At 48.3% G+C, this 8,995-nt stretch overlaps 1 pseudogene; it reads right to left on the minus strand.

The window, feature by feature from the left end:
• Nucleotides 1-872: 872 nt before the first annotated feature.
• LOC145399624 (uncharacterized) lies at nucleotides 873-3,494 on the minus strand (annotated as a pseudogene).
• Between the last annotated feature and the right edge of the window lie 5,501 nt (nucleotides 3,495-8,995).

The following is an 8,995-nucleotide window of genomic DNA, read 5'->3' on the forward strand; positions in this document are numbered from 1 at the left end:
AACAAACGATGCAGCAAATGTGGCGCCCTTAGAACTAGATGCCCGAGGGGTTGAGCTCACTGTCTGGGGAGCTGGAGCATTGACCACCTGAGATGGAGGGTTCACTGTCGCTGGGGAGCTAGTGAACTGCGGGGAAGTACCTGTACTGGTGGGTTTGGCATCAGTGTGCGCTTGTTGGGGAATGAAGGCTGCATTTGCATCCTGCCTCCGATACACTAAAGTCGGTTGTCCTTACTGAGGGTTACGTGGTTTGTCCTTGCCCTGCTTCTGCTTGAAGTACCGGTGCTGCTGCTGGTTAGGGTTCTGCTTGTCGTACCGCTTCCACTCAGGTTTCTGAGTGTTTTGCCCCTGGTCCTTCTTCTGCGGTTTTGGAACTTGGTCATTATTCTGAGAACGGCCTTGTTGCTGGGGTTCAGTCTGAGACGGTTTCCCAGATATATCAGCTTTCCTGTTTCAGGTATGCTGCTTACGAGTTTGATACCCGTATGCAGTGAAGAATGCATCAGCTTTCTTCACCATTTGGCTGGCATCCCTTACCTGGCAGATCTTAAGGGGGGCGCGCCACATTTCCTATGCCACATTTCCTACAGGACACATCTCCTACAAATTTAGCCGTTTTTAGAGTAGTGACATATTTCCTACAGAGATACAGCATATCTCCTACACACTGTAGGTGTAGGAAATATGCTGGGTACTAAGTTATTATGTAGGAAATGTGCTTGACACTTATTTTTGTGCAGGAAATATGACCGCCTATGTGTAGGAGCTGCGGCAGTATGGTGCCTCCGGCATAACGTGAAGCATTACAATGGCACTTTTTTATTTCTCACTAAAACATATGTATATAAAATGAAACATTACAATGGCACTTTTTAAATGAAAACCTCAAGCCTGTCATGAATGGCAGTACGACAAGTGGGACATGTTGCAGGGTTGTTATTATCTGCTGCTGACACAAGGATAGTTATGCAATCTGCACAGGAGGAAGCGTGTCGGCACAGCAGAAGAACAACTGTCCTTTCCCTTCGCCTTAGGCAGATGCTGCACCGAAGTTCGGGAGGAACATCTTGTGCACCTGCTCCGTTGTTGTCAGGGCCCTGATGCTCATCCCCACTCTCATCAGCACTGTCTCCAGGAAGTTGAAATGATGAAACAGAGCTATCAAATGTGTAAGCGACAGCATTGATGTATTGGGTCAATGTGTATGTTCCAATCTGTAATTTTTCTTTCAAGTTCTGCCTGCACTCAATGTTTCTAACAAACTTCTCCTTTTTCTGACGAGTGATGTTCAACCCAGCATCCACACGTTCAGTGTCCTTAGTTGTGTCTGTTATCAGATTATTCAGATGTGTTACGAAAGTGTAGATGCTTGGCTTGTGCTGGCGGACAATGGCTTTCAGTCTTCTGTGATATGACTCTGCATCATTGTTAGTTCCACGAGAAAACTCGAAGACAGATATCCGTTGTGGAGTGACTTTTCGAATCCAGTACTGTGATGTAGGTTTTGAATGCAGTAATTTTTGCCTGGGAATGATCATCACGTCAAAATTTTCTTGGAAAAGAGAGTCAACTGCTTCATGCATCCGATTGGATGGCACATAACTTAATGTCATGATCTTTTTGACCCACTTATTAAACTGCTTGTTGTCGTTGTAAGTTCAGTTAGCCCCAGTTTCTGAATTTTCCGGTACAGGTTTCGTGAAAAGTGGAACTGACAGCCCCCTATCTGAACCTGTGGCCAGCAAGAGCGAATTGCTTTACCAGAACTGCTTTCAAAATCACCCATTGCTTGTTCGGGATTCAGGTTGGGGATGAGTTCCTTCACTTTTTGCATTGTGAGATCATACAACTTTTGAGACTTTGAGGTCATCAAAATGAAGATGAGTGGGAATGAATGACCTTTGTAAAAGCCAAGCAATGTGAAGAGCTGGTAGAAGAGTGCAGGCACAGTATAAAAAGTACCGTCAAAATTCCATTCCTTAATTGTGGTCATCAGTGGTACCAGAGTTAGAGAGTAAAAAATCATTGCCAAATGGCCACTTCCCTGATCTGTGATAACAGATCTGAGGTTTCCGTTAAAGGCCTGGGCCTCTGGCTTTCTAGAATGTTGGCACACTCCTCTGCAGTGTGTGGTTGCCTCGGTTGAATTCGGCGCTTGGCTCGAAGCGTGCTGCGCTCTACAGATGAGAAAGACACATCTGCTCCATGTGGGTGATGTCTTGTTACCCGCCTGAAGATCTCGGAGTTGCTGGTAGAGCCCACTTCCTCGGCAGCCTTCCTCTTGAGAGTGTTCCTCAGATCTGTTGCAGCAAAGTCGGATGCTTCATGGTTGTGACCTTGCGTTGCTCTGATGACACCAGTTGTCTGTAAAATATCTATCTATCTATCTATCTATAGCCCGACGCCCTAATCCCGCAAAGGGTGGCCGCAGACAAAACGCCTCCAAGTCACTCTGTCACCCACCATTTGACTCCCCTCCCCTCAACTCACCCCCCCTCCCTCATATACCTCTCAACTCCATCCCTCCACCTCATCCTCGGTCTACCCCTCCCTCTCCCTCCCTCCACCTCACCTACATACACCCTCTTAGTCAGTCTTTCATTCTCCATCCTCTCCACATGTCCAAACCACCTCAGTGTATTTCTCCTAATCTTTTCAACCACATCCACATCTACCCCACAACGTTCCTTCACTTCTTCATTCGTCAACCTGTCCCTCCATGTCACTCCACATGCTCCTCTCAAATAACTCATTTCCACTGCTCTCACTCTTGACTTGTTCCCCTCTTGCAAGGTCCACGCCTCGCTTCCATGACTGCCTAATAATTCGAACAACACCTCACACCACCACCACCACCACAGAACAACACCTCACACCACCATAGAACAACACCTCACACCACCACCACCACCATAGAACAACACCTCACACCACCACCACCACCATAGAACAACACCTCACACCACCACCACCACCATAGAACAACACCTCACACCACCACCACAGAACAACACCTCACACCACCACCACAGAACAACACCTCACACCACCACCACAGAACAACACCTCACACCACCACCACAGAACAACACCTCACACCACCACCACAGAACAACACCTCACACCACCACCACCACCACCACAGAACAAACTTGTGCATAACTTAGATGGCGCTAATTATTAGATGGCCTAAATTATTATTTTTTATCAATATGCCGCGTACAAATAGTAAGTAATTGTCAATAAATACAGGAATATAAGCACCTCAGTAATTTTGTACTCAACATGTTGATTAAATCTCACCAAGCTCCAGGTCTATAACATTTTACATCAATTTTTACCTCCGACAATACGGCTCTTCCTCCACAGTTGGGGTGCTGAATGCAACGCAGGTACAGTTTGTTGTTTCTGGCCACATTTCGGAGGTACCGGAATCCAGAGTTGTCTTTGTAAACCACTGCATTGAAGCGGATGTTCCCCTCAATACTAGCCATGCTTGGTCCAGGAGCAGTGGAGTACAAGGTTCAGAAATGCCGTCTGTCCCGTTGAATGGAGAAACAAATACTGCTGGATCGAGATTAAACTCGACTCATGTCTGAATGTGAACGATACTTTTCTCCAATTATGGTTGCTCCATAATACTGCGCAGAACGGACATATAACAAGCTAAGTACTTGTTGACTGGTCAAGGTCGTCAGGAGCGTAGTGAGCCAGAAGCGCTGAGTACAGAGGCGCCCCGATAGGGGGGGGGGGCTACACAGAGTAGGAAATGTGACAGAACAGATTATTGTGTGTAGAGATATGCTGTATCCTTGTAGGATATGTGACAGAACAGATTTTTGAGTGTAGGATATATGTTGATCTCTGTAGGAAATATGTCACTACTCTAAAACTGCTAAATTTGTAGATGTGCCCTGTAGGGTACTCAGTTTTTGTGTAGGAAATGTGCTGGATACTTGTTTTTGTGTAGGAAATATGACCACCTATGTGTAGGATATGTGGCAGTACTCTAATTATTGTAGATCTGTAGGAGAAGTGACTACGCCCCATCTTAAGCTGATCCATAAGTTCGGCAGGCCACGACTTTTCTAGCTGCGTGCGCAGCATAAGATCAATTATCCCTTCACGCGTGGAAGGAGTTTCATCTTTCTCCATCCACTCATCTAAGTAAGCAGTAAGCCGGTCAAGAAACTGAATGGCAGTCTCTTTTTCCTGTAAACGCGCCCTCATAAACTGACTCTTGGCGTCGTCAACTGAGACCGTATGCTTTGACGAGTGCGGCCTTCATCATCTCATACGTGAGATTGTCTCCACGAATTCTGTGGAGAATATCGAGGGCAGGGCCCTCAAACAGGCTAAGAAACTGAAGCCGCTTAGCTGCCTTATCCAGCTGGTAAAGCTGAGTCATGTCTTCAAAACGAGCTATGTATGGCTCGATTCGCCCGCCTTCCTTGTATGGGGGAAGCTTGAAGTGTGGGGTCGCTAGAACATGTGCAGGGAGAGCGCTCGTGGAGCTTGGGCCAGCTGCACCAGATGTGTCTGAAGCCAAGGAATCTCGCTTGAGCTTCAACATTTCAAGTTCATGTTTTTCACGGGCCTCGGGCTCGGCACGTTCGTGTTCTCGTTCTCTCTCTCTCGTTGTTCTCGCTCGTATTCGCGTTGTTCTCGCTCTTGTTCTAACTCGAGTTCGCTTTGTTTTTGCTCGTATTCACATTGTTGTCGCTCTTGTTCTAACTCGAGTTCGCGTTGTTTTTGCTCGTATTGAGGTTCTTTCTCGCGTTCCTTGCTATGTTTTCGCTCGTGGTCGCGTTCTCTCTCACGTTCTTCACGAGATATCTTTCTCACGTTGTTGCTCATAACTAAACCGTGAGAGGACGTAGTTTTGGATTTTCTCGGGGTCGCTAAGCCCCATATCTCTAGCTTCCTGTACATAGACATTAGTAGTCATGATGGTAGGTCAATCTAAGTGAACTAGAGACTAAGTACTGACTGCTGTTTTGCAGAGAAAGATGCCAGCAATCAAGAATAAAGAATATAGGCACAGGTTAGTGGTGACCAGTTTTATGTAAACTGGTAAGGAAAGAAAATTAAACAAACAACTGACTGTGAAAACTATTACATAAATTAATAAAAATGAATGAATAATCACCAGTAAGATAGTGCCTATAGACTTTAATGATAAATACCTAAGTATGAGTGAGTGAGTATTATTTCGTGAATAACTTTAGAGCTAGGAGTCAATATCCTGGAATGAGGTCGCCAGATGTCACGGAGTTTTTGAGACTTTTCAATATTAAGGAATACCTTAAATGTTAACTTGTCAATAGAGACAAGGATGACTCGTGAAAATGTTTACTTTATCCGGCTTACTTCGCCCATTCTCTAAGGACGAGAATTTATAAACTTTCTCAATAGTACACAGCAGAGACTAATTACTCACACACGCTGTTTGTTAGTACTGTTGGCCTCTGGAGAAAGCGACTCCACCCCTGACAATCAATAACTAATACTAATAGTAATAAGCAGGTTCTTGCCGGTGCATTAACTCCTGGTTGTACAACGGATTTTAAGCTTAATACAAAAGGATTGACCTAAGTACCAGTTATGAATAATGCAAAGAGTTTATGCAAACTAGGAGCTGCAACTAGGATGAGCTTAATGTTGAGAAATAAAACATGAGTTTACATTACATCAAGCTCAAAGAGAAAAGAACTGAAAATTTATTAATTACAATGAAATAAATTTACGTTATATGTTTCAAATTGAATTCAAAATAACAAAGAGAATACACTTACTCGCTCACTCACAAGCTAAACTAAACTCTTAAGCCTAGGAAAAACGAAAAGAAATAATGGTCAGAAAAGGGGGCTAGGCAGGATGGACTGGGCGTCATTACTTAGGAAGGACGCTGCCACACACGCTGAACCTCTACGCCAAATCACACTGAGTGAAGATTTCAGGAACTCGCTGAACAACGACCTGCTCTCACAGCACACAAAGTCTGACTGAACTCAAACAAGCGAGGCAAGGGCTGGGGCCGGCGCCCCCGGTAACTGCCAACGGAAAAATTGTGAGCGATACATGCCCACAACAAATCACTCAGTGAAAGCGCCAATGTCACGCGCAAGGATGATCACTTATGAATCAGTGAAAAACGTCCTGAAAACCATCCCAATCGAGTAAATGCGTGGGCAGTTGAACTGAGTGATACTTATTGGGATTCCACTAGAATTCGCGGTTTCCCACCAAAGTTCAATGTCACGAGTTTGTTTAGATATAGGATCACGCCAATTCGTGACAGGAGTATCCACCGGATCTCCCTCGACCACCACCCCGAGAGGGAGTCTAGGCAGTGTCCTCCAGACCTGCCCAACAGAAGGAGTGCCCTCCAGACCTCCTTCCTACGCCCCGGCATGGAGTTTCAGCAGGGACCATCAGGTCCACCAGGCTGGGGAACAGGCCACCGGTCGTTTCCCCTCCATGACCCTGGAGGCTCCCTGTGAGGGTGACGTCTCTTGCTCAGCCTGCCCCTCCTGTGGCCGAGCGAGACGCCCCTCCCACCTCCCCTCCTTCACAGAGAGTGAAGACTGCTGCCCCACAGGATCCCCACCTGAGAGTACCTGGGACGAGATCATCCCGAGGCCAGGTGTCCTGTTGCTGCAGTATAGCACCCAACGCCCACAGCCACTGACAGACTCCCCAAGAGCAAGTGGCCACAGTTCACCCCTGCCGGCCTCCTCCTCCAAGTGAGACCGCAGCCCCCAGGCAACGGCGAGCCACCCCTGACGTCACTAGCAGCTGCCGGACTCCCCCAGTGCAGGTGGCTGCAGCTAACCCCTGACAGCCTCCTCCTCCAGTGAGATCACAGCCCCAGGGAGGCAACAAGTGCCCCGCGGCTGACCCCAGGCCCAGACCAGCTCAGGTCTGCCCTCAGGACTCCCACCTCTGCTAAGGGCAGGTGCTGTGCTGAGCGCCTGTTAGCCCTGTTCAGCCCTAGCCCAGAGGGCCACCATACTCCCAGGGCCCCCACCAGGAAAGGGCCGCCCACCACTCTGCCCTTCAGCTCGACCCAGACCTTAGACTACACCGCCAGAGACTCGCAGTGGGAGCACACCCCAGCCAGCCCTCCTCCCACACCTGGCTGCCACCTACGGCTGCCTGTGTAGTGGCCCTAGGCGTGCCCCTTGCGCCCACCAATGACCAGCTATACCATGAGTTATAGTGCTACAAACTCTGTATACACCCCTCCCCCATACCTAGAGTACTGCACCTGTGTGTGTGCCCTCCACTTGTACCGACCCCCCCCCACTGTGGTTCCCCCCTCCTCAGTGTACGCTCCTGTGAGAAATTCCTCTGTTGCCCCCAAGTGACATCCCCCCCCCCCTGTTACGCCCCTGTGCAACACCCTGACCCCCAGTGCGTTCTAGACCTTACAAGTGGTGATACACAGTCATTCAGTGCAGGGAACTACCAAGCCATCCCTGTAACATATTGTTATAGTATACTTCAGTGTAGTAAACCACCTCCAGGTTGTCAAGCATGTTGTTCCCTCCCCGTGCAATACATACCCGACCCGACTCTAAACTCCAGTCTAGTGTTTAATACTGAGTTTGTGCCACATAGGTGTATTATATTGTAATATCCTGTGCCTGGTGTTATATCGCGTCCATGTTACGCGCGTGTGGTGTATGGTGATATGTTGCATACTACCAGGTATTGCGTTCATGACACGTGTGTGTATTGATACTGTGGTATACCGTGTCATAGGTTATATTGTGTTTATGCCCCTATGTGTCTTATGTTGTGATATGTCGAGTGTCGTGTGTCATATTGTATTCAAACCCCCCTGTGTGTACTGTATCGTGCTATATTTAGTGTAAGTGTGCTTTATTTTGTACTGTGTCATATAGAGTACTTTTTTTTTTTTATATAGGATTGCCCATGTACCTGCATGTGAATTGATGTACTCTGTTGTTTGGTAATATACATGTAGATCTGGTTAGCCTGTGTTTGAGCCCTATCCCCTTGTCTGTATACTCTGGCCCAGTCAAGAATAAAGAACCCAAGGCCCGCCGTATCTGAACCCAAGAAGCTGGGCGCAGAACACGCTGCATAACATATATATATATATATATATATATATATATATTGAAATAGCAGCCGTGGCAACAAAGGGCATCACAACAACCCCAGGAGGCGACAACGGAGGGGTAGGCAGGGTGTGCACAACGTCTGTGCGATATGGGCACACGTCCCACGTGGCCGCACGACCCTACTTCACGGAGTGTACTCAGCGTGGACATCTCAGTCCGGGTGCATTACCCTCCTGCTGATCCAATCCTCGCCAGGATCGGGGCGAGCTAATAAATTAGCTCCAGGCAGCACCCCAGTGATGGTTGGTAGCCATACAACTAAAGCAATGGCCGGTAGCCGTGCACCAGCAACGTCCTGTAGCCGTTCACCTGCAACAGCCTGTAGCTGTGCAATAGTGACGGCCGGTAGCCTCACATACAAGCGACGGCCGGTAGCCACACACATAGAGAGATGGCCTGTAGCCGCTCATAGTGCTGCCCACCCTCCCCTGCAGAACCCATGACGTTCTCTCCCCATGTTGCTGCACATGGGAAGAGAAAGGTACTCCCTCTCTCCTGCAGTTGCCTGGAGGGGCATGACACCGGTGATGGCCGGCAGCTGCACCAGTTGACAGGGGACGGCCAGTAGCCGCCCCTCACATTATGTCGCCCCTCATACGGGACTTTGGCGATGGCCAGTGGCCATGCCCACAGGCAGGTGATGGCCGGTAGCTGCACTTTGTCTGCAGTCACGTCAGGAAGTCAGGCCCCGGTGATGGCCGATTGCTGCACCAACGAAAAAGGGACGGCCTGTAGCCACCCTCCTCGCATTGCCCAAGGGACCTCAGCGACAGCTGGTAGCCGCGCCAGGAAGGGACATAATAAAATCCCTAGGCCCCTGTGACTTCACAATCTGAGGGAGA

Source organism: Coenobita brevimanus, chromosome 50 (assembly GCF_032717465.1).
Source record: "Coenobita brevimanus isolate Jiangsu-jjx chromosome 50, ASM3271746v2, whole genome shotgun sequence".
NCBI lineage: Eukaryota > Metazoa > Arthropoda > Malacostraca > Decapoda > Coenobitidae > Coenobita > Coenobita brevimanus.